Below are 25,236 nucleotides of genomic sequence, written 5' to 3'. Positions count from 1 at the left end.
ATAATGAAGGTATTGAAAAACCTCCAAATTCCACACTTTAAACACAGAGTAAGAAGAAGCAGTTTACCTGTAAAACATGTTACTTACCTTTGGTAAAGCCTTATCTGGTTGGGACTATATCTAGCCACAGATTTCTTACCTTAGAATTTCCCACATGTCAGACTGGGCCCAGAAGATTTTTTATGAGCAGTACCCCTGCGCTCCGGTAGGTGAGGTTGTTCGGCTTTGTGTGCATCGTTGGTGTGGAGCAAACCGAAAGTGACAACTGCAGCACCTATTTAGGTGCCACCCAGACACCCCAATGTCATTTTCTTTTCTTGACTTTCCGCGGCAAAAGCATAGAGCCATGAAGAACACCGACCACTGATATGGAAAACTGTGACCCTAGAAATCTGCTCAGAGCGGGTAGGGATGAATAGATCGGTAAGGAATCTGCAGCTAGAAGAACAAGTTACTTACCCTCAGTAATGCTTTTTATGGTGGATACTGCATCTGCCTGTGGATTCCTCCCCTTTTGAATTAGCCCTTGCACAGTATTCCACAGAAACTTTTCTCCATAGCTCTACCACTTCAACGAGGACGTCACAATGGAATGGCTCCGCTCACGACCCTGCGCAACGTCATTGGAGCCATAAGAAGTCGTCGTCTGTGAGATCACGTCAGTTCCAACATTTTTTTCCGGGCCTTTGAGGTGAACAAGTGAACTGCCCACATTTCACAAGCATACACAGTACACAACATTTCCTCAAGTATACACGGTATATGATTTAAACAAGAAAAGAAACTGGAAATTCTAAAATATAAAGCAAACACAAGGAGATGATGGGCGGAACGTTGAAACTTTTCAGAAACTCACTCCCAGTCACAGATCCGGATTGAAGCCATCATCGTCCTTTAGCTCACTTTACCACCCCAGTTCAGACCCAGCCATATGCAAATCAGTCTTGACCCTGTGCCTCATGAGAACAGTCCAGACTGAACTGCCAAGCCAGGTCTTCCCTGGACCGGAAACAAGCTCCTGGGTCCGGTTAGACATTTCCTAGTGACAAGCATCATAATATTCAAATAACAATAAAATACATTAATTTCATGGTAATTATTTTTTCGGTATAATCAGGCAGGCAACGGGGAGGCGGGTGGATCAGTGAGGAATCCACAGGCAGATACTGTATCCACCAGAAAAAGTGTTGCCAAAAGTAAGTAACTTGTTCTTCCGATGGATACATCTACCTGTGAATTCCTCACCTTTTGAATTGAATCCCCAAGCAGTCCCATTCATAGAGAAGGGTGCCTGCCAACCTAGACCACAAAATCTTGCAGCACAGAACGTGTAACGTGGCCATCCACCCTCACCTCTGAGTCTAAGAAGTAATGCTTTCCAAAAGTGTGGAGGGAGGCCCAAGTTGATGCCTTTCAGCTGTCTTGTTCAGGTAAAAGCTGACCATCCACTTAGGGTCCAGGGGGTGAAGTCTCGCCGCCTCCTTAGAATTGTGAGGGGGAGGATAAAAGTAGGTAAAGTGATAGATTGCCCTAGGTGGAAGGGAGTGACCACTTGAGCCATTAAAACAGCTCTGGTCATAAAAACCATCTTATCCGCATGTATTGAGGTAAAAGCCGACTTAGAGCTAAGGGCCTGCAGCTCACTAACTCCCCTGGCAGAAGTAATCGCAATCTCAATGGAAAACTATGCAGCGGTTCAAAGGGGGACCCCATCAACAAAGTAAGGACTGAATTCAACTTCCACTGAGGCATGATAAATGGAGAGGGAGGAAACGTGTTAATGAGACCCTTCATGAATCTCATGACTATGGGAGACTTAAATAAAGAGGGTTGGTCTGTTAAGCAAAGAAAAGCCAACAAGGCGGACAAGTAGCCCTTAACGAACTCCCCCTTAATCCCTGAAAAAGCCCAACACTGCACCAGTTGAGAAAGAACATCGAGACCGGGCTCTTCCAATGATCCCAATGGAGCTTCTCGCACCCCCTGCCTCAGCGCCCTAAGACCCTCACGGGTGAGTAGTACACTTCACCAATCTTGATTGATCGATTGATGGAACAGTAGCCACTACACAACCCTGATGAGCCAGGGCAAGAGACAAACTCAGAATATCAGACAGATGGCCCTGCCAAGGATCTATTGCTCTCTCCACACCATTTAACAAATTTGCCCCACCTACCAGAATAGACAGATTTGGTGAAGTGTCTTCTTGCTGATAAAATAACATCCAGCACATCCGGTGGGAGAGAGAAAGAACTCAGGTTGCCCCTTTCAATCTCCGGGCATGAAGGTGCAAGCTCTGGAGGTGGAGGTGTAGAACCGCCCCAGCGACTGCGAGAGGAGGTCAGCCCTGAAAGGGAGAAGGAGCAGAGGGTGCGATGAGAGGTAAAGAAGGTCTGTGAACCACACCCTTTTTGGCAAGTCCGGAGGGATTAATAGTACTTGGGCCCTGTCTTGGCGAATCTTCCTCAGAACTCGAGGAATCAAGGGTATGGGCAGACCGCTTTTAGAAGGTTTAAGTCCCAATCTAGCTGAAATGCGTCCCCCAACGTTCCCGCATCGGATACTGGAGACTGCAGAATGACGGGCAGTGCGCGTTCTTGTGAGGGGCAAACTGGTCCAACGAGGAAACCCCCATATCCTGAAAATGTGATGGACCACCTCCGGATAAAGATGCCACTTGTGATCGGCCAAGTACTGCCAACTGAGACTGTCCGCATGAACATTATGCACCCTGGCCAGATGATTTGCAATTACACAAATCTGAGCCCGAGACCAGAGTCGCAGAGTCCTTTCTGTAGAGAAGATACAACCCAACTCCTCCCTGTTTATGTACCACATTGTGGTAGTGTTGTCCGTCAGGACCTGTCTGATCATGAAGGGAGGGGAGAAAAGCCTTGATAGCCAAACGTGTTGACCGTAATTCTAGAAGATTGGTGTGAAGCAATCTTTCCTCTGGAGGGCAAAGGCCCTTGATCTACAGATCCCCAGATGAGCTCCCCACACTAGAGTGGAGGCATCCGTTGTCACTGTGGCCCCCGGAGAAGGAGGTTGAAATGGCCTCCCTTGAGACAAGTTGTCTGAAACACCACCACAACAGCTCAGCTGTAGTGTCTTAGGAGATTCTGGCCACCTCCCTGAGATCTCCATTGTGTTGAAACCCCTGCCTGTGGAGGCACCACTGGAGTGCCCTCATGTGCCAGCATGCATAGTTGACCAACAGTATGCAAGAAGCGAACAGACCGAGCACGTGTAAGACCTTTAGGACTGGAACAGTGGCTCCATCTTGAAAAATCTGAATCATAGCCTGGATGTTTAGAATCCTCTGAGGAGGTGGGAAAGCACAGCTCACAGCAGTGTCCAGTTCTGCCCCTATGAACAAGATGTGCTGAGAGGGCACCAGGTGAGATTTGGGTACATTTATCAAAACCATCTCTGGTGCCTTTGCTTTGAGCAGCCAGTTGTCCAGATACGGGAAAAGAGGAATCCCTGATCTTCTGAAATGTGCTGCTACTACTGACATCACCTTTGTGATGACCATTAGAGCGGATGTAAGACCGAATGGAAGGACTGCAAACTGGTAGTGTTGAGATCCCATATTAAAACGGAGAAGCCTCTGATGCGACTTCAGGATGAGAATATGCATCCTGTAAATCGATCAACACAATCCAATCTTCCTGCTGCAGCACCAGAAGAACCTGAGGCAGGGTCAACATCTTGAATTTCTCCTGTTTGAGGTAAAAATTCAAGACTCTGAGGTCTAGGATCAGTCTCAATTGCCCGTATTTCTTGGGAATCTGGAAATACTGAGAGTAGCATCCCTGACCCCTTTCTTGCTCCGGAACAACTTCTAATGCACCCTTCAGTAGTAAAGACAGAACCTCTTGTTTTAGGAGCAATAGATGGTCCTCTGAGCACCAGACCTGGCAAGGGGAGAAAGGAGGCGGAACCTCCCAGAAAGGAAGGATGTAACCATTTTCTATGAGATCATACACCCATGGAGCTGATGTAACAGATCTCCAATTTCATAGAAAATGGGACACCTGGCCTCCCACCGGACCACCATGCGCTAAGATGGGGGATCTAGAGCTGCTTCCCTGCGGCACCAGTTGGGGGAACAGGAGAGGAGGAGGAGATTTGCTGGTGAGCTGAGCCTAGCAGGTAACCTCTACCTTTCCCTCTGTATGATCTACAATGAGAGTTTGCCTGTTGTTGCTGCTGCTACCAAAAGGGCATAGCCTTGCCAAACCATCAAAATCTACGGTAGCCAAAGCCTCTAGGCTGGAACTGCAGGCCTAAGAATGGCCCTGCTATCCTTAAAGCGCTGCAGGCTGAGTACGCTTTGGTACCAAAGAGACAAGAGCCATCAAAAGACAAGTCTAAAAGGGTGGCCTGCACATCCGAAGAAAAACCAGACCCGTGAGCCAGGCGTGCCCACTAGTTGCCACTGAGGTACCCATCACCCTAGCAACAGTCTCAGCTATGTCAAGTTGATTGAATGACCCGACGGGCTGCAGTTTGAGTGTCCAACAGAACCTCCGCAAAGTGGCCCTGAACGTCCTTTGGAAACTTAAGGATCACCTCCTTAGCCGGATCTATCAAAGCATGAAGGTAGCGACCCAGTAGGCATGTTGCAATTGTCGATTTTAAAGCCATACTGGCTGAGGAAAACACCTTCTTAGCTGATTGTACCATCATCTTGGATTCCCTATCTCCAGGCGAGATGGAAAAGAGCCAGAATACTGTTTTGTAGAGCATGATGCCTGAACAACCAAGCTCTTAGTAGATGGATGTGTAGATAAGAACGCTGGATCCCCAGTCCCTACTTTGTACCTTCTTGCCACCGATGTGACACAGCAGGGGCAGTCATAGGCTTCTGCCATACGTCTAAGATGGGCTCTGTCATAGCCTAATTAAATGGGAGCAGAGGCTCGGTCACAGAAGAAGGAGAGTGAAGGACCTCTGTCAGGATGTTTGACTTGATATCCGCAGTAGGCAACTGCAAGTCCAGTAAATCTGCCGCCTTCATTATCATTGAGTGGTAAGAAGACGCTTCCTGCGAAGGAAGGCCTTTGGTAGAAGAGAGTTCCCACTCTGGGGATGTATCTACACCAAAAGCCTCCTGTAGTCCCTCAAACTCTTGCATGGGATCAATAATTTCCGCCTCTTTAGCCTCTTTTTGTTGCTCTTGGCATTCTTCCTCCTCCAGAAGCCTCTGTGCCTCCATTCTAGATCTCATCTTGGGTATCGGCGTCGATGGTGACTTCGGGGCCGGATCGATGGAGGCTCCACAGGGATAGCTGAGGGCGTCAGGCAAGGCCGAGAGGTTGTCCGACCAGATCAACACAGCCCCAGGGATTGCACCGGCATGGAGTACCTCGATGTCGGAATAGGCCAACCTCAGGCATCATCGGCAAAAACGACATGAAAGGTGCCTGTGCAAAATGAGGTGGTAAGATTCCAAGGTTGAAAGACAGTGGCCCCATGTGGCCAACAGGTGCACCAGTAGGGTTAGCTGCCCTGGCAAATATGCCATACATCGCATTCAAAAAATGCAAATGATCCATACCTACAGCCGGAAAGGGTGGGTACTGATCCGGTACCACCTGTTCATGAACCACTCAAGGCTGTAAGACTGGTTTTGGCTGCAGTGCTGAAGGTACTGGAGCAGGAGACGGAGTGGCCAGAGGTGAAGGCGTTGCTTCCCAGGGCGTCGGAGAGTGTCTCAGAGCCAGAGAGTGTACTGGAGTCACCTGAGGCGAAAGGCAAGGTGAGACAGCATCCTTTCTGTGAAGCCGTTGTACTAGGGGACCCTGACTTCGGTGACTTATCTTTAGATGAACGACGTCTGGAACCATGACGCCACGTGGATGACTTTCAGGTGTGCGGAGTCGGTGACTTCGATCTCGTCCTTCTTCTACCTCTCTTCTGCTTGTACACCCTGGTCATGAACAGCTTGGCCTTCTACTCTTTGAGGGCCTTCGGATTCAAGAGTCAGCGCAACGAATTTCCTTCGACGTTGTGGTCCGACGACAGGCACCAAAGACAATCATCAAGGGGGGTCTGTGATGGACATATGATCCCCACATAGATACCCAAGCAATACCACCACTGGCCATGGGTATGCAAACCAATTTTTCTCAAGGAAGTCCTGAAGGACCAAAAGAGGCAAAGTGCCCATCCCTATGGACCTGACTGTACTGGCAGTAGTGTTTGGTAATTGTGTGCATGTGAGCCCACGGAACTCCACGGGCTGATGCAGTGGTTGCAGCTTTAGCTCTGTTGGAATGAGCTTGCAAGCCCTCAGGAGGTTGCTTTTTGCCCACTGTGTAGCAGGTTTTAATGCAGAGCATGACTCCTCTGGAGATTGTCTGCTTCTGCACAGCCTTTCTTCACACCGACATACCCCACAAAGAGTTAGTCGTCCACCAGAACTCTCATGTGTGGTCAAGGTAGAACAACAATGCTCTTTTTGGGTCCAGCTGGTGGAGTTTGTCCTCTTCTTTAGAGGGATGTTGCAGAGCGTAAAAAGTAGGCAGTGTGATGAATTGGCCTGCATGAAAGGGAGTAACGACTTATGCGTGAAAGGAGGCTTTTGTGTAAAGAGACAGTTTGTCAGGATAGACTGAAATATAAGGTGATTTAGAGGCCAGGCTTGCAGCTCACTTACTCTTTGGGCAGAGGCTATAGCCACAAAGTAGGCTGTTTTAATCATAAAAGCCTAAGGAGACAATTATGGAAAGACTCGAAAGGAGCACACATCAAGAAGGTTGAGACCAGATTAAGGTCCCAATGAGGCATGATAAATAGCAAAGGAGGGAAAAGATGAACTAGACCTATCAGAAACCTCTGCATTATATGAGTTTTGAAAAGGGAGGGCTGGTCAGGTAACTGCGAAAAGACAGAAAGATAGCCCTTAAGAGTGCCCAGTGCAGAACTCAGGTGGGCACGGAAAGAATGAAAAGTAGACCCTCAGAAAGCATGGCAGAAAGGAGATCAATGGCTTTTCCTGCACACTATGCTACACATTTTTCCAGCAGCAGGGATATACCGTCTTGGTTAGTGTCATGATTCTGCCACGTCAGTTTCCTGGTGCACCTTGTCTTGCAGCTGTTTACTATTTTCGATTGTTTTTACCAATGCATGTTGTGACTTTGCCACTTGTCTGTGACAATGCTTGTTGTGAATGTGACTGTGCTAATGCTGGTTGCAGACTATGATGTTATCAAGGCCCATTGTCCCTTCTCAGCTCCGGTAGTTTACCTGTGAGCTAGAATCTGGAAGCTAATAGGGACCACACCCTGTTCTGGAAGCTTCTTCCTGAGCCCTTTAAATAGGGGTCACACCCTGTTCTCATTGCTGGTTATTGAGAACCCTGAGCTTGAACAGCAGCTGTTCCTGTTCTCCGGTTGCAGCAAGAAGACTTCTGTTTTCTTTTCCCAGGTTGTAGATCCTCTCTCTGATACAATCAGGTAGGATCATTCCTTTCTTAACCAACAGCATTGTGAAAGGATCTAATTGCTGTTTTTGGTATTTAGCATTTTGAAAGAAAGTTGCATATTGTGCGGGAGTGCTTTTTAAGCATTTACATGTTTGATCATTTTGGCACTGTTGTAGATTGCCCTGAAGCGCTCTTTAGCCATTTACATGTTTGGTAAATTTGGCACTGTTTTACATGTTTGGTGATTTTGCCAACTTGGCACATCGAGCTGAAGCGCTCTTCGGACATTTACATATTGATGACTCTGGCATTTTGGACACATCGCGCTGAAGCATTTGCATACCTGATGACTTTGAAATTGTCCAACAATGTGTGCTTCCAAGCGTGCTTAGTCGCAAATCCCTTTGTGGGGCACTCCTATAGGTCATTAGGCTCCAAAAAAGTCCATAAACACTTTACATACTTCAGCAAGTGATTTATTCATTCAAAGCTTCATTTAAATTCCTGCATATTATGTAGTATATGCGATTTTTTGAATGAAACTTGCAAAATCATCAATTGAAATCTTTCAGTCTCCAATGCATTTCGAGCAACCCTGTGCTCTTCATCAGGGAGTCAAACTAAAAAGGTAAATAGATAATATAATGCTTAATCCCATAATGTTGAAACGTCACATATTAATAACACATAAATGACAGAATTCAAATCAAGATGGTCAGTGTGGTTAGTAAGCACACGTGATTCAAATGTATCCAGAAATGTCAGTACTCACTTATAACAGCATAGTTAATACCAATGTTCCAATGATTTTTGACCGAAAAACTGTTGAAAAGATAAAAGAAACTCATAGTCGAAATTTGATATCGTGCCCTAATGTGGATGAAACTATAATACAGGTAAGTGTACCATATAAATGAAAGTATCAGTCATGCTACCATTCTTAACTAGTACTTGACAGTACACGTTTACACTAATAGCGTATCCGATAGTTACAAACCAACATGTTACATAACGGCTCGTAATGCGCTTTACAAGATTGTCATGGAATCTCATTTGTCCCTACTTCTGACAGCAGCCTTCTAGAATTGGAAGTTGATCTATTCAAATTGATGCGAAAATTAAGATTAAGAAATCATTTTGAAAATATAATACCTTCTCCAATTACTGACATTATGGAAAATGATGAATTGAAGGGCCTCAGAACCCGGAGTACATACATGGCTCCAACGAGCCACAAAACATTGGACCTTTTCGAGAGTATAGTTAAAAAAGATCTACTGACTATAAAGTTTAAATCTACATCAAAAAAGAACATCAGCAGAGGAGATTGGGATGCACTAAAAAAAATTAGCAAACAATCCAGATTTGACATTTCAGAAGGCAGATAAAGGGGGAGCCCTTGTCGTTTTGAATACAAATTACTATGAACGGAAGGTTACAGAACACATTATGGATAAGACTCTCTACATGAGGCTAGATAACAACCCAACAAGAGAATACTCCATAATACTTAAGACTATTGTGGACAAGGCAGTGGAGCTTGGAATGATAACAGATAAAACTAGACAATACCTGTTGAAACCCAATGTTAAGAGCCCGGTGATCTATATGATACCCAAGATCCATAAAAATTTACAGGATCCACCATTCAGACCAATTGTGGCGACATGTGGTAGCATACATGAAAATACAGGCCAATTTATTGACCAATATCTACAGCCTAGCGTCAAGAAAATTAAATTTTACACAAAAGATACCACAGACTTTCTATTGAAGATTAAAAACATCCACTGGTCAGATGAAGACATTATAACATTGTGCACAGCCGATGTATCATCATTGTACACATCAATCCCCCATCAACTAAGTTTGGAGGCAATTGAACATACATTGCTTAATAGTCACATTGATCATAAAATGCAAATATTCATAATGGAACTTGTGCATTTCTCACTGTATTACAGCTATTTCAGATGGAAGGAGGAATGGTTCCTCCAACTAAGCGGTACTTCGATGGGGAATTGTATGGCTCCATCATATGCGAATTTAGTTATGGAAAAATTTGAGGAAGAAAACATTCTCTCTAATGTGAGTTGGAAACCCCATATCTTGCTCTACCAACGATATATCGATGATATCTTCGTACTATGGAAAGGAGATAAAAGGAGTGCTAAAGAGGCTTTGGAATCATGGAATGACTTTAATGAACATCTACAGTTCACGTGTGAAATATCAGATACTGAAATAACTTTTTTGGATATAAAACTAAAAAAGCAGGTACACACTTGGATACAGACATATATAGGAAACCTTCAGACAAAAACAATGTCCTTCACTACACTAGTCACCATCAACCAAGTCTTAAAAATAACCTTCCTGTATCCCAAATGTTGCGAATACGGAGAATAGTATCAGATGAAACTAAAGTCGATAAAGCAAGTCAAAGATGTCAATCAACCACAAGGGAAACTTCTTTAATCCCCAGCAACAAAAAGGAAACTACCAGGATGGTGGTGGTAACTAAATACACTACAACAAGTCATTCATTGAAAAGGATAATTAACAAACATTGGCAGCTTCTCACTATGGAACCTGACTTTAAGAATCTATTCAAGGAACCTCCTTTGTTTGCATACACTAGAAACAGAAATTTGGGAGAAATCTTAAAAAGCAAGAAACCGAAGATAAGTAAACACACTGGCACTCTTCCTTGCTTAAACTGTCAGAACTGTAATAACATCATGCGAGGAACTATCATACGACACCCCATGGAGGGACATGAAATTAAGTTACATGTTTCAGCTACTTGTGAAACCTCCAATGTGATTTACCTTTTAAAATGTCCTTGTGGGAAAATATACGTTGGAAAAACAGAGCGCAAAATACGTATACGTATCAACGAACATAAATCGAATATAAGAACAAAAAACCCAAGGTCCACAGTGGCTATGCATTTTTTTGAATACAAGCATAATATAGCCCAACTCAGATTTCAAGTACTGGAAGTGATTGAAAAAGTTGAGGGTAGAGACAACAATATATATCTACTCAAGCGTGAAAATGACTGGATTTACCTATTGGAAGCTATGAAACCATTGGGTCTGAACGATCGGAATGAATTTTTATGTTACCTGTAAATACGCCCCTTGTGGGTTTATTTTGCTCATAGACTGTGATTAGATGCCGATTATATAACATGAGTCTTTGATAATGTCATATTACTCCTACATTTCATTTGTTTATATTTCATTAGGACATTCATTATTAGTTATTTATTCTTGATTACGATTTACTATTAACTCTTATTCACTCTTTAGGTTTGAAGCCTGGTATTATTAACTAGCGCTGACATTTAGAAGATGGCCGCCACTATTTACACTCCAGTCCTATTTTAGTTTTTAACTATAGTAGTTTGCGTTATTTGTCACGCTCTTAATAATGATGTCACACGCCAGGAACTTAACAACATGAACTAGCGTAGATTGGGACGAGTTATATCCCGCTATAAGAAGATATAACGGTAAGATTTGAGATAACGACAATCTTGTAAAGCGCATTACGCGCCGTTATGTAACATGCTGGTTTGTAACTATCTGATACGCTATTAGTGTAAACGTGTACTGTCAAGTACTAGTTAAGAATGGTAGCATGACTGATACTTTCATTTATATGGTACACTTACCTGTATTATAGTTTCATCCACATTAGGGCACGATATCAAATTTCGACCATGAGTTTCTTTTATCTTTTCAACAGTTTTTCGGTCAAAAATTATTGGAACATTGGTATTAACTATGCTGTTATAAGTGAGTACTGACATTTCTGGATACATTTGAATCACATGTGCTTACTAACCACACTGAGCATCTTGATTTGAATTCTGTCATTTATGTGTTATTAATATGTGACGTTTCAACATTATGGGATTAAGCATTATATTATCTATTTACCTTTTTAGTTTGACTCCCTGATGAAGAGCACAGGGTTGCTCGAAATGCATTGGAGACTGAAAGATTTCAATTGATGATTTTGCAAGTTTCATTCAAAAAATCGCATATGCTACATAATATGCAGGGATTTAAATGAAGCTTTGAATGAATGAATCACTTACTGAAGTATGTAAAGTGTTTATGAACTTTTTTGGAGCCTAATGACCTATAGGAGTGCCCCACAAAGGGATTTGAAACTAAGCACGCTTGGAAGCACACATTGTTGGATTAAACCTTGGCGTTATTGGCGGTAAACCCCACCCTGGGAGCAACCTAAAATTCCTTTAATTCTTAAAAATCACATTTATACTTGATGAACATTCAGTTAAGAATAAGGTTGTGCGGTTATACACCATTTTGACTTTGGAATTGTGTCACATCACGCTGAAGTGCTTCCTGGATATTTGCATATTTTGAACTCTGATACATAGCGCGGAAGCGCTCCCTTGGGCGTTTGAAAATTAATCTGACTCATTAGCATATGTAACATGTTGTGTATTGCAAAAGGTGCTACAATTGTCAGGGCCCAATTGTGTTGCGGTGCATTCCTCACAAAAGGCTTCACCCAAGAGTCATTGTAAAGGTAAGTATGGAAGAAGTTGGAGGATTGTGCACTGTCAGTCTCTCAAAGGTGGTCCAAAAAGAAATTTCAAGCGTTCTTTAGTGGTTTTGCGTGTGTGGTTTTTATTTATTGTTGCATATGTTAAAGAAGAACAGCCTGTTCTTCTTTCACATAGGCAACAATAAATAAAAATGGGTGGGGCGGTAAGGAATCTATCACTACTAATGTTTATTACAGATATATCGTTACCAAAGGGAAGTAGCTTGTTCATCTGAAAGAAACACAAAGTGATAGATTCTTTACCTTAGAATAGATACCCCAGCAATACCTACCCCGTTGGTGGGTCTGCGAACCAAGATCACACCAGGAAGTCCCAGAGAACAGAACGACCAAAGAAGCCGTCTCTCTGGACTTGGCTGTCCAGGCAATAGTGCTTAGTAAAAGCGTCAAGCGAGGCCCACGTAACTGCTTGACAGATGTTTTGTAAGGAAACACCATGCCCAATGCCATAGCGGCAGCCGTCAACCTGGTGGAATGGGTGCGCAGTCCCAACGGAGGCTCCTTTTTAGCCAGAGAATAGCAGGCTTTAATACACAAGACGTCCCATCGGGAGATAGTCCACTTGTGTATGGCCCGACCATTCTTGGCGCCAACGTAGCCCACAAAGAGCTTGTCATCCACCCGGAACTGTTGTGTGCGGTTCAAGTAAAAGGATTGCGCATGTTTTGGGTCCAGACGGTAAAGCCTTTCTTCCTCTCCAGAAGGATGCGGAGGCGAAAAGAAGGTGGGCCAAGGGATGGTCTACCTGATGTGAAAGGCAGTGACAACCTTTGGCAGAAAGGATGGATGTGTTCTGAGCACCACCTTGTCCCGATGGACGGAGAGAAAATGAGGTTTACAAGAAAGAGCCTGGAGCTCACTCAATCTCCTGACAGAGGTGATGGCAACCAGTAAAGCAGTCTACAAAGTCAGCACACAAAGAGGACAGTTGTGAAGAGGCTCAAAAGGAGCACACATTAAATATGTAAGAACCAGTTTCAAGTCCCACTGTGGCATTAGGAAAGGAATAGGTAGAAAAAGATGAATAATGCCTTTGAGAACTCTATTTACAACAGGGGACTTGAAAAGAGAAGGTTGATCAGGGAGCCTGAGAGAGGCCGAAATAGCAGAAAGGTAGCCCTTGATGGTGCCCAGAGCAGAGCCCTGCTGGGCCAAAGAAAGAAGGAACAGTAGGAATTGTGAAAGAGGGGCAGAAAGGGGATCCCAGCCTTTGCTGTGCACCATGCCACAATTTTTTTCTACCTGCAGGCGTATACCAACTTAGTGGAGGGACGCCTGCCTGCCAGAATTACATCACTGACTTCAGGAGGCAAGTCGAAAGGAATCAACTGCCGCCGCTCAATCTCCACGCAAAGAGGTGGAGACTAGACAGGATCGGGTGGAGGACCATCACCTGCTGCTGCGACAGAAGATCCTCCCGAAGGGGCAGTCGGGTCGGGGGATTGACGGTCATACTGATTAGCTCAGGATACAAAACACTTCGAGCCCAGTCCGGGGCCACAAGAATGACTTGGGCCCGGTCGCGCCTGATCTTCTTCAGCACTCCGGGCAGAAGTGGTATAGGCGGAAAGACGTACAACAGACAGCAACTCCACTCGCGACGAAAAGCGTTGCTTAGCAAGTGCCGCCTTGGAAATTCCAATGGGCAGAATTGCTGATATTGTGCGTCCTCTTCGGTGGCAAATAGATCTAACCAAGGCTCTCCCCACTGTCAAAAGAGACCTTTTACCACGTCTGAGTGAAGATGCCATTCGTGATCCATCATGCACCTGCAGCTGAGTTCGTCCGGCCTGGCATACAGTGAACCTGCCAGGTGTTGAATCACCAGGGAAATGCCCTGATGTTCCAGCCATGTCCAGTGGAGCAGAGCCTCCTGACATAGGGTTTTGCAGTACCACATGGTGGTGGTGTTGTCTGTGAACACCTGCACTATTTTCCCTTGACTGAGGGAAGGAATGCCTTCATTGCAAGTTGGATCACCCGAGATCCAGAAGGTTGATATGGAGCCTGGACTCTGCGGGAGACGAGTGGCCTCTGATCTCCGCCTCTGCCATGTGGCCCCCCATCCCAGGAGGGATGCGTCCGTCACTAATGTGTGCTCCGGTTGGAGAAGGGAGATAGATCTGCTTTCGACCCAATGCCGGTATGCGAACCACCACTGCAGCTGCTGTGCAGTGCCATCCTAGATCTCGACGTAATGGACAGGATCCCCTGATGCTGTGCCCACTGGAACTTCAGGTCCCACTGTAGAGCCCACATATGCCATCTGGCATGAGTGACCAGCAGGATGCAGGAGGCCATGAGGCCCAGCAGCCTCAGGGCCATCCTGACCGAAACCCAGGATAGAGGCTGAAAGATCGGAATCATAGCCTGAATATCCTGGACTCGCCGTTCAGGAGGATAAGCCTGAAACTGCGTCGTATCCAGAACCGCTCCGATGAAGAGGAGCTTCTATGAAGGAATCAGGTGCGACTTCGGCACATTGATGGAGAACCCCAGCAAATGCAGGAGGTTGGCTGTAGTCTGGAGGTGGGAGACTACCATCTGGGGTGAGCCCGCCTTTAACAGCCAGTTGTCAAGACGGGGGAAGACAGGAACCCCTGATCTGCGCAGATAAGCTGCGACCACCGCCATTTTGTGAACACCCGAGGGGCATTGGTAAGGCCAAAGGGGAGTGTGAGAAGTTGGCCTGGTGTTCACTATTCTAGTGATCACTTTGCACCAGTCCAAACAACCCTTATGGTGATGGTTGTAAGTCAACCTTATAGACCAGCTATCCTAGTGGGAGCGTGGACAGAACAGTCTTAGGCTAAAGGACTCTAGAGGGCGTATAAAGCCAGCTGTTTTACCATATGTAACCCCTTGAATATCAAATGAAAGGACACCACACAGGATATATATAAAATATATATGTATTTATTTACTAACACACTTCTCTGAACTCTTTATGAGGTCAGAGGCCAAAGCACATAACAAGTTACTTAGTCCGAATATGTTAAGTTGCACAATTTACAGTTAGGCCCTAGGGGCGAAGCAAACCATATATTAAGAAAGTGGTATAAGTACCACGTCACGAGAAAAGGAAAGGCCTAGGGAATCGCTGGGGCTACACTATCTGAAGCTTAGGTTAGAAGTAGGAGACCCAGAGGCAGCGCGTGCAGTGTCTTTACACACACACGGGATTCAATGCAAAGTCAATGGGAACTTAGAAGTTAGATATAGAAGGATTTAGGACACGTCCGGTTGAGCTAGGAGGAAACAACTAGAGACTTAGACACTTGGATAGTCAATACCCTTGGGAGCCTCGAAGTACTCGCGTTACCTCACCCACGGACGGGGGGTGCATAGGTGTGAAGATGTGTCGGGTTTCGTCATTGAAGCCTATGGAGACCTGAAGAAAGATGCTGCAGGCGACCAGGAGGAAGATGTCCGGGTGGATCCAAGGGTGGATCGAGGATGAAGAGGACATGAAAGCAGAGGGGACAGAGTCTGGGTCACTAGCCAGTGACCGGGTGGAACCAGGAAGGAACCAGACAACGTCGAGGAGCAATCAGGTGCTGTCTTGAAGCTTGTCTTGGCAGCTACGTGGACCAGGAGGCGTCGATGATGACCAGGTGCTGAGACGGGCTGTCCCACGAAGGTTCTCGCAGATGGTGGGGTCGACTTCTGGAATGGAGTCGACAAGCCTTGGCAAAGGCAACCCAGGCAGGATACAACAAAGGCTTCTGGTGCAGACCAGCAAGGTCTGAGGTGCTTCACCTTTGCAGGGAAGCAAGGGCCAGTCTGGAGCAACCAGACCAGCGATGTGGTTCAAAAGGATTGTCGTCACAGAGGCTACTAGCCAACGGGCCAGCAACCGGACAACGCGTCGAGCAGAACAAAAGCAGAAGGACCCCACGCAGAACTCGTGGAGTGTGGGGGGCTGATCTCCGTCGCAGATGGAGCTCGGGATCTGGGCTTCTCAATCCCCAGTGCACAGCTTCGAGGGTGCCTCAGGAGCTGCACAGGTAGCAAGCTGCAGGATTTTCAAGATGTCCGGTCCCACGTGTCTCGTCACCTCCACGGATCTCAGCTATGCTGCAGTCGTGAAGAGAGGGTCAGAGAGGTCTGGAAGTCTGGGTCTTGTCAGGCTCAGTGCTCGGGTTCCAGTGGGAACATCAGCAAAGCAAGCCGTTGATTTGCTGGATGGTGCCTGGTTGCCCAGGGTGGTCTCTCCTTGCCCACAAGGGAGATTCTTCAGTCTTCAGCTTCAGCAGAATGTCGAAGGTCCAGAGTTTCGTTTCGGGTTTCAGTCAGGATCTAATCTAAAGTCTCAGGACTCAGCTCCTACCTTTATACAACTAAAAGGGGCTGGATTACTGACTAGGTCCCTCCTGTGGGTGGGACCAGGAAGTGGGTGGTTACACCCCCTGTCCTTTGTCCAGTTTTTCGCCAGAGCTGGGGCTGGAGTTCCCCAGCAACCGGTTTGAACTGGGGTATGCATGGAGCACCTAGTGTGCCCCAGGCAGTGTCTCATTCTATTCAGCCCCCTCTGTCCCAATACACAAAGTCCTGTCTGGGGTGGTGCTCGCACCTCCCCAGGCAGGAAACCTATGGTCCAAACCTCCGTGACTGGAAGGACTCCCAGCAGCAGGAGGTCAGATTTGTGTTGGTGGCAGCAGCGTCCATTTTGTGACGCTGGGGCTCTTTTTAACTTTAACCGGGATAGTCAGCAACAACATGTCTTCTTCCTCTAGAAGGGTGGAATGCTACCCCCGTTGCCAGAATTGGCGAGGGGGTAGTATTCCAAAGTGTATGACACCTTACACAACATGTTTGGATAAAGCCAAACCAAAGTTAGCATTAACCACAAGGATTATAATGCACTTAAGAGTATACGGTATGGCGATATCATAGAACAGCTATAAGGTCATGGTTCCGAAAGCTGCAGACAGGCTCAGCTCATGCTACAGCACCATCTCACACATTACCCAGCACTCTGCCTCTAGGATTTTTTAGGAGTGACTTATAGGGTACTATGTGTCTATATATAAGTAGGTATAGGAATACTATACCTAAGCAAGGGGTGGTTACACGACCTTGCTCCAGCTGAGTGATCAGCCAGTTGTGTCTCTTTGAGTGGCCAGCCAGGGGTGGCATAATACATGCTGCAGCCCCTGGTAGGCCTTAGTTACACCTATGCCCTGAGTACCTAGGGTACACTTCTACAGGGGCTGACAAGGTGAACCAATTCCCAATTGTGGATGTACCTAGAGTACATGGTGTAAATGTAAAGAGAGTGCATCTCTGCTGTGGGTCTGATTAGCAGGTCCACAGCCATATCTAAGTCGAAAACCAGTAAAGCAAAGCAAAAAGTGGGGGTGACAATAGGAAGCAGACCCTACTCTCCTACACAACCCCCGCCAAACTTAGGGGCATTAGACTAACCTTGATCAGTTGTTTCTTCATGTTCTAAGTGTAAATATCTGGAGAGTCCAACTGCATTTGCATGGTCAGTCCCAGGTCTATGTTCCACTGTAAAGTTCATCCCCTGTAGGGAAATGGACCACCTAAGAAGTTTGGGGTTTTCACCCTTCATCTGATTTAGCCATAGGAGGGGCTTGTGGTCGGTCTGATTCTTGAAGTGAGTGCCAAACAAGTATGGCCTCAGCTTCTTCCGGGCCCAAACCACAGCAAAGGCCTCCCTCTCTATAGCTGACCAACGTTTCTCTCTAGGGGTCAGCCTTCTGCTTATGAAAGCAATGGGCTGGTCTTGAACATCTATATTCAGTTGTGAAAGTACAGCTCCCACACCCAACTCAGAAGCATCTGTTTGGACTATGAACTCTTTGGAGTAATCTGGACTTTTCAGAATAGGTGCAGTACACATGGCCTGCTTCAGGTCATCAAATGCCTTTTGACAGCTAACTGTCCACTGAAATTTCTTTGGCATCTTTTTGGAAGTTAAATCATTCAGTGGTGTCACAATGGACCCATAGTTTTTAACAAACTTCATGTAGTACCCAGACAGGCCCAAGAAAGCTCTGACCTGTGTCTGGGTGGTTGGAGGAATCCAGTCTTTGATGGTCTGGACCTTGCTCTCCAGTGGTCGAACTTGACCCCCACCTACCAGGTGGCCCAGGTACACAACCTTGCTCTGCCCTATCTGGCACTTTGTAGCCTTGATAGTGAAGCCTGCCTTTTGCAGGGCCTCTAAAACATCCCGCAGGTGGACCAGGTGATCCTCCCAGGTGGAGCTAAAGACAGCAATATCATCTAGATAAGCTGCACAATAGTCATCCAGTCCTGTGGGAACTTGATTCACCAGCCTTTGGAATGTGGCAGTTGCATTCTTCAAATCAAAGTGCATTACCACACATTTATAATGTCCTCCTGGGGTTGAAAATGGTGTCTTGGCTTTTGCATCCTCAGCTAATCTGATTTGCCAGTAGCCTGCTTTCAGGTCACATGTGCTCAAGAACTTGGCAGAAGCCAATCTATCAATAAGCTCATCTGCCCTGGGGATGGGATGGGCATCTGTCCTAGTGACAGCATTGAGACCTCTGTAGTCCACGCAAAACCTCATCTCTCTCTTACCATCTTGTGTGTGAGGTTTTGGCACCAGGACTACTGGACTGACCCAAGGGCTCTCTGAGGGCTCAATAACTTCCAGCTCCAACATCTTTTGGACCTCTGTCCTAATACAGTCCCTGACATGGTCAGGTTGCCTGTAGATTTTACTCTTGACAGGCAGACTGTCACCAGTGTCCACCTCATGGGTGCACCAGCTTGTCTGACTTGGGGTCAGGGAAAACAGATGTCTGAAGGACTGAAGAACTTGTCTGCAGTCCTGTTGCTGATGTTCAGAGAGGCTGTCAGCAAAGACTACACCATCTACTGAACCATCATCAGGGTTCTGAGTAAGCAGGTCTGGGAGAGGGTCACTCTCTTCCTCCTGCTCCTCATCTGTAGCCATGAGCAAGCCCATGTCTGCCCTGTCGACATATGCTTTGAGTCTGTTGACATGAAGCACCCTGTGGGGGTTTCTGGGAGTCCCAAGGTCCACCAAGTAGGTGACTTCTCTCTTCTGTTCAACTATAGTATGGGGTCCAGACCATTTTTCCTGGAGTGCTGCTGGGGCCACTGGCTCCAACACTCATAGTTTCTGTCCTGGCTGGTACACAGTCAGTACAGCCTTTTGGTCATGCCAAGCTTTTGGAGTTCTTGGCTAGCCTCAAGGTTTTTAGAAGCCTTCTTCATATACTCAGCCATCCTGTAGCGGAGACCAAGTACATAGTCCACTATGTCATGCTCAGGCTTTTTGAGAGGTAACTCCCATCCTTCCTTCACAAGACATAGGGGTCCCCTTACAGGATGCCCAAACAAAAGCTCAAAAGGGCTGTAGCCAACCCCCTTTTGTGGGACCTCTCTGTAAGCAAACAGAAGGCAGGGTAAAAGGATGTCCCATCTTCGCCTCAGCTTTTCTGGTAAACCTTTTATCATCCCTTTGAGGGTCTTGTTGAATCTTTCCACAAGCCCATTGTACTGTGGGTGATAGGGGGTGGTGAACTTATAGTATCCTGGCATGAAGTTTGCACCTCTGTCAGAAACAACCTCCTTTGGAAGCCCCGCTCTGGAGAAAACTCCAAGTAGGGCCCTTGCCACAACAGGAGCTGTTGTGGTCCTCAGGGGAATAGCCTCTGGATACCTGGTGGCATGACCCACTACCACCAGAATAAATCTGTGCCCAGATGCTGTTTGGGGGTCCATTGCTTCTACAATGTCTATCCCCACTCTTTCAAAGAGTACCCCCACCACAGGTAGTGGTATGAGGGGGGCCTTTGTTGTGCCACCTGATTTGCCACTGGCTTGGCAGGTAACACAGGAGCGACAAAACTCCTTGGTATCTTCTGACATGTGGGGCCAGTGAAAGTGAGGGACAAGCCTGTCCCAACTAAGGCGAGAACAGCGCAATCTGCGTAATAAATTTGATAATACTAGAGCTGAACATCTTGCAAAATTAAAGAAAGAGTATACCATGCTTCTTGATAGCACAAGAACAGCCCATAAGGATAATTGCTGGAAGAAATTGCTGGAGGCAATAGAATCCAAGAATATACGTTTATTCTGGAATCTAGTTCGCTCAGCAACAGAAGCCTCGCCGGGGTCCATGATCTGTGTGGTAGAAGAGGGTGCCTGGGTGGATTATTTGAAAGAGCTATACCCGCTGGGGGGTGAAGCTGAAGAGGAAGTACAAAGGGACTGGAGTGGCCTAGTAGATGACCTAAAACCAGACTTCTCAGAAAGAAATGTACTTGATACAATCAAAACTTTAAATTTAACAAGAGCCTCCGGCCCAGATAACCTGCCTGCCCTAATAATCAAGACACGGACATCTTCGTGGGCCAAATTCTTCTCCCAAATGTTCTTAGTAATTCTAGAATCAGGGACAGTTCCAAGTAGCTGGAAGCGTGCGATAATTCGACCGATCCATAAAAAAGGGGACGTCAACGCACCAAGGAACTATAGATTAATTAACCTACTCGATATAGGAGAAAAAATATTTGTGAAAATTATATTATGTAGGTTAAAGACTTGGGCAGAGGAGAGAGTAATTATTCCAGTGGAACAGGGCGGCTTCAAGGAAGGCCATTCTACAATAGACCACTGCTTTGCCCTATGGGCGTTTTGCCCGGAAGTCAATAGAACAAAATGGGAAGTTGCAGTGCTGTTTTGTTGACTTTCGAGCCGCGTTTGACTCTGTGGACCGGAACAAACTCTGGGAGGATTTGTTAGGATACGGAATTCCGGATGGCTTGTTGATGATCTTGAAAGATCTCCATAGAGGGAACTGGGCCCAGGTTATTAGAGATTCGCATGGGTCACTAACCCAGAAGATATTGATAGGGAATGGCCTTAGACAGGGGTGTGTTCTGGCACTCCTGTTATTTTCAATCTTTCTGGCAGATCTCCCTGCGACACTCGAAGTAGAAAGAAGTGCAAGCCCTAGAATGAGCGGGAAGAAAGTGCCTTGCCTATTATACGCAGACGACTTAGTGATCCTAGACCAAACAGAAATAGGACTTCAAAGGAAACTAAATGCTTTTAAAGGTTATTGTGATAGGAAAATTTTGACTGTAAATATGGAAAAAACCAAGGTCTTATGTTTTGGAAAGAGCAAGAAGAATTTTAATTGGTTTTTGGGTAATAAAAAATTAGAGGCAGTTAAGGAGTATAGATATTTAGGCCTCTGGTTTGACAGTGCGCTAAGTTGGCGCACCCATTTGGAGGCACAAAGAGCCAAAGCTTTTTCATCCACATGTGGGTTGAAAAAGTTTAATAAAGAATATGGCGACATGACTCATAAACCAATGATAAAGGCATTCGGTGCAATGATACCCCCCCAAGTATTGTATGGCGCAGAGGTGTTATACCTGAGCGGTAAACACGAGTGGGACCAGGAAGAGGGAAAAATCTTAAAAATGTTATTGTCCTTACCAAATTGTACTATGGTTCAAGCAATAAGAATGGAGTTAGGGCTAACTTCATAGACCGTACAATCTCAAATGGCCTTGGTAAGATTCTGGAAGCGCCAAGACCCAGGAGTGACACTAAAGGTCTCACAGTGGTGTAGGGATGAGATCCAAATAAGTAATCTTGCCTGGGCAAAGGATGTGAATAAAACCCTCCGGAAAGTAACTGGGTGCCTTAACGTGAAATTCTCTCAAGAAGCCTTGATAGCCAAGTTTACTAAGAAACCCCTTAGGGATCAAGGCCAGTCGCTCTCTAGGGCGCAGGACCAAGAATATATGACAGAGAAAAAATCGGTCCAGTGGTTAAAAAAGTCATGGGTTAATGATGGCTGGTTCCCGTATTTGGACATTCTGCCCAATCTATTGCTGAGATATGAAATTCTTAGGACTCGGGTTGGGATTAACCCATGGAAGATAGATGGAAAATTAAAATCTGCACTGATCAGCCCAGAAGGTAATTGTAACTGTGGACGTGGACTAAGACATGATATGGCACATATTTTACTTGATTGCTTATTTGTACAGGATATAAGGAAACTGTTTTTACGTCCGATATTTTTATCACATAAGATAACTTCACGTGCCCAAGCGATATGTTTACTTACCGATATGCCCACGTTAGAAATTGCAATTGGATTGGGTAAATTTTTGAGGAGTTTAAAAGAATATGGAAGGGTGATTTTGAAAGAGGGGCACTGATCTTAAATTGTTTTAAAGTTTTATAAAATGAAAATATTCTTCTTATCCTTTTAGTGATTTTGAGATTTCTGTAAAATAGGGCGTATTGTATGTAGTGTTTTTGAGGGCGTCTCCTTCTTTTAATTTAATTTTAACAAGTATTGAATTTTACCTATTTAAGATGTAGTAGAATTTTGTCTGTCCGTACTTTTTGAGTCTAATTGCGTGTGTTCTGTACTGTTTAAAAGACCAAGGTCCAAATAAACAAGTTTCTCTCTCTCTCTGTCCCAAGTCTTGTTCTGGCCCAGGTGTCCTGCTAAGGCAATATCATGGGCCAAGGTAAGAAGGAAGCTCCTAAATTGCAGAGGTATGACCAACCTCCTGGAAGCACCAGGCTTGGGGTGTCTAGCCTCTCAATAAAGGAGCCCATCATCCCAATAAACTTTATGGGTACCTTGAGCATTCCCAGCAGCCTCAGCAGCAGCCTGCTGTCTGAGGGGTTCAAGAGAGGAACAGTCTAATTGTGCCTGCCTCAGATCTGCCCTTGAAGGCCCCCCTGTCCCAAGAAACTCAACCTGGTCAGGCTCAAGCTCTTCTAGGACAGTTCCTTCTTGGATCTCAGAATCATCCTCCTGGGAGGGCTGATCCTCAACCTGAGGCAGGGGGAAGGCACTGCCTTAACCCTACTGCTCTTTCTCTTGGGTGGTGTCTGGTCCATTGTTTCAGGATCCAGAACCTGTTCAGGTAAGCACTTTTTGGCCTGTGACCTGGTCACAGCAAGGACATGTGCTGATATTCCCAGCATTTCTGCATGGGTCCTATACTCCACCTCAGACCAAACTGAGGTTTCAAGATCATTACCTAACAGACACTCTACAGGAAGGTCTGAACTCACAACAACTCTTTTGAGGCCAGTTACCCCTCCCCAGGAGAAGTTAACAACTGCCACACTATGGGAGGTAGTGGCATTGCTAGCGTTGGTCACTAGGTAATTCTCACCTAGTATGATCTGTTCCGGGTCCACCAAGTTAGGTGTCACCATGGTGACACTGACACATGTGTCCCTGTAGGCCTGAGCCATCTTATCATTAATCAAAGGCGTCTGCCTGTACTTTCTCAGATTACTGGGACTTACAGTAGATGACATTACTATGTCCCCATCACAGACAAGAACAGCCTGAGTTGGTATTCTGACTAGGTCAGAATCCATCTCAGTTCCCAGGGTCAACCCTACTACACCCTTTTGCTGGGAACCACCACTAACAGCTGGACTAGGGGGAACAGTTGCCTTAGGGGCAATGGTGGTTGGTGCTGTGCCCGTCTTGGTGCACTCACTAAACCAGTGGGAGACTGACTTACAGTATCCACACCAGGGCTTCTTTGAGCCTTCTTGTTTCTGTTTGTTCTTTTTGGAGCCACCCTCCCCCTGTGCCTTTGGGGGCCTGGTGAAGACTTCTGGTCCTTTGGTTTCTGCTCATTACCCTTCTGGTCTGCTTTTTTCTGATCACCCCCCTGGTTCTGGTTTTTCTGCTTAATCCTGGTTCTGACCCATTTGTCTGCCGTCTTTCCCAATTCTTGGAGAGTGGTCAGATCAGAGTCAATCAGGTGCTGATGCAGTAACTGGTTTTGACAATTGTTAAGTATTTGCTCTCTCATGATCAAATTATACAATCCTGTATAGTCCTTAACTTGACATCCCAACAACCTGCCTTCCAGAGCATTAGTGGCACAATCAACAAAATTAGTCCAGTCCTGAGTCGGTGTCTTCTGGGTATCCCTGAACAACAACCTATATTGTTCAGTGATTAGGCCAAACCCATCAATCAGAGCACTCTTCAGGAAAGAGTAGTTGTTAGCATCCCCATCACTAACTGTGAGGACCTTATCTCTACCTTTTTCTGAAAAGGAGAGCCATAAGATTGCTGCCCACTGACTTTGGGGTACCTGCTGCACTTTGCAGGCCCTCTCCAAAGCAGTTATCCATTTGTGGATGTCATCCCCTTCTTTGTGGGGGGCACAATCTTGCTTAGGTTTCTATTCTCATAGGACCTATCTTTATCCTTAGGGATATTGCTGCCACCAGTGGGTTCTAACCCACTCTCTCTGTGCTCTCTAGCTCGAGCAAGCTTCTCTTTGGCCAAGGCAACTTCAAGGTCTTGCCTCTCAATCCTTAGAGTAGCCTCTCTCATTCTGGCCTCATGTTCCCTTCTCTGAGGAGAGGTCATCTCTCCCTGAGCAGGGCCATGAGAGCCATGTGAAGCATCAGATTGGCGAGATTCCCTGGAGTGGGATCTTCCTCTCCTCTGCCTCTGGTTAAGCCCACTTGGGGGTCTGTATTGGGGCTGCCCAAACTGACTCCCATGTATGCTTAGGTTAGCCTGGCTAAGTCTTCTGACTGGAGCTGGCTGTCTAACTCATGGTGAGAATCTTCCTCCTCCTCCTTCTCCTCTGGGACTATAGTATCAGGGGTATCATCTGTGGAGGACAGGACTTCATCTGCACTACCTGAAGCACCTGTTCTAGGTGTCGGTTGAGCATCATACTCTTCTAAGAGCTCAATCAGGAACCTGAGGGTAGGGTTTGAACCCGATTTTAGCCTTCTAGAAGTACACAGTTGTCTCAATTCTTTGAAGGCTAAGGCTTCATATCTTGAGGCAGTCCCTAAAGGATCTACCTCTGCAGGCAGAGATCCACTGGGGTTCGCTATCTGAGACATGGTCTAGTGAGGAGGGGTGTTGCACCTACCTACACTATTTGTTTTCCTACTAGAACCTCTCTAGGAGTTGTAGTCAGGGTGTGTTAGGCCCTTTGCTCTACAACAGCTAAGTTCAGTAGAACTTAAGTATACTAAGACTTGTTTTTATATGTACCTACAGGTACCTATGTGATCTTTCAAATGATATCTCAAGATTACAAGTGGTAAAACAACAGCAAGCTCTAATCCCAACGGCTGCACACCAATCTGAGAAGTTGGCCTTGTATATGGTGTTCACTATT

General features: G+C 45.9%; 1 protein-coding gene across 1 annotated transcript in view; it reads right to left on the bottom strand.

Moving 5' to 3' along the window:
- DNAH17 (dynein axonemal heavy chain 17) overlaps window positions 1-25,236 on the bottom strand; it is a 15,539,113-nt gene that overhangs the window by 1,069,575 nt on the left and 14,444,302 nt on the right. The window lies entirely within an intron of this gene.

Source organism: Lissotriton vulgaris, chromosome 7 (genome assembly GCF_964263255.1).
Source record: "Lissotriton vulgaris chromosome 7, aLisVul1.2, whole genome shotgun sequence".
Classification (NCBI taxonomy): Eukaryota; Metazoa; Chordata; class Amphibia; order Caudata; family Salamandridae; genus Lissotriton; species Lissotriton vulgaris.
This window is presented reverse-complemented; position numbering and strand designations above follow the sequence as displayed.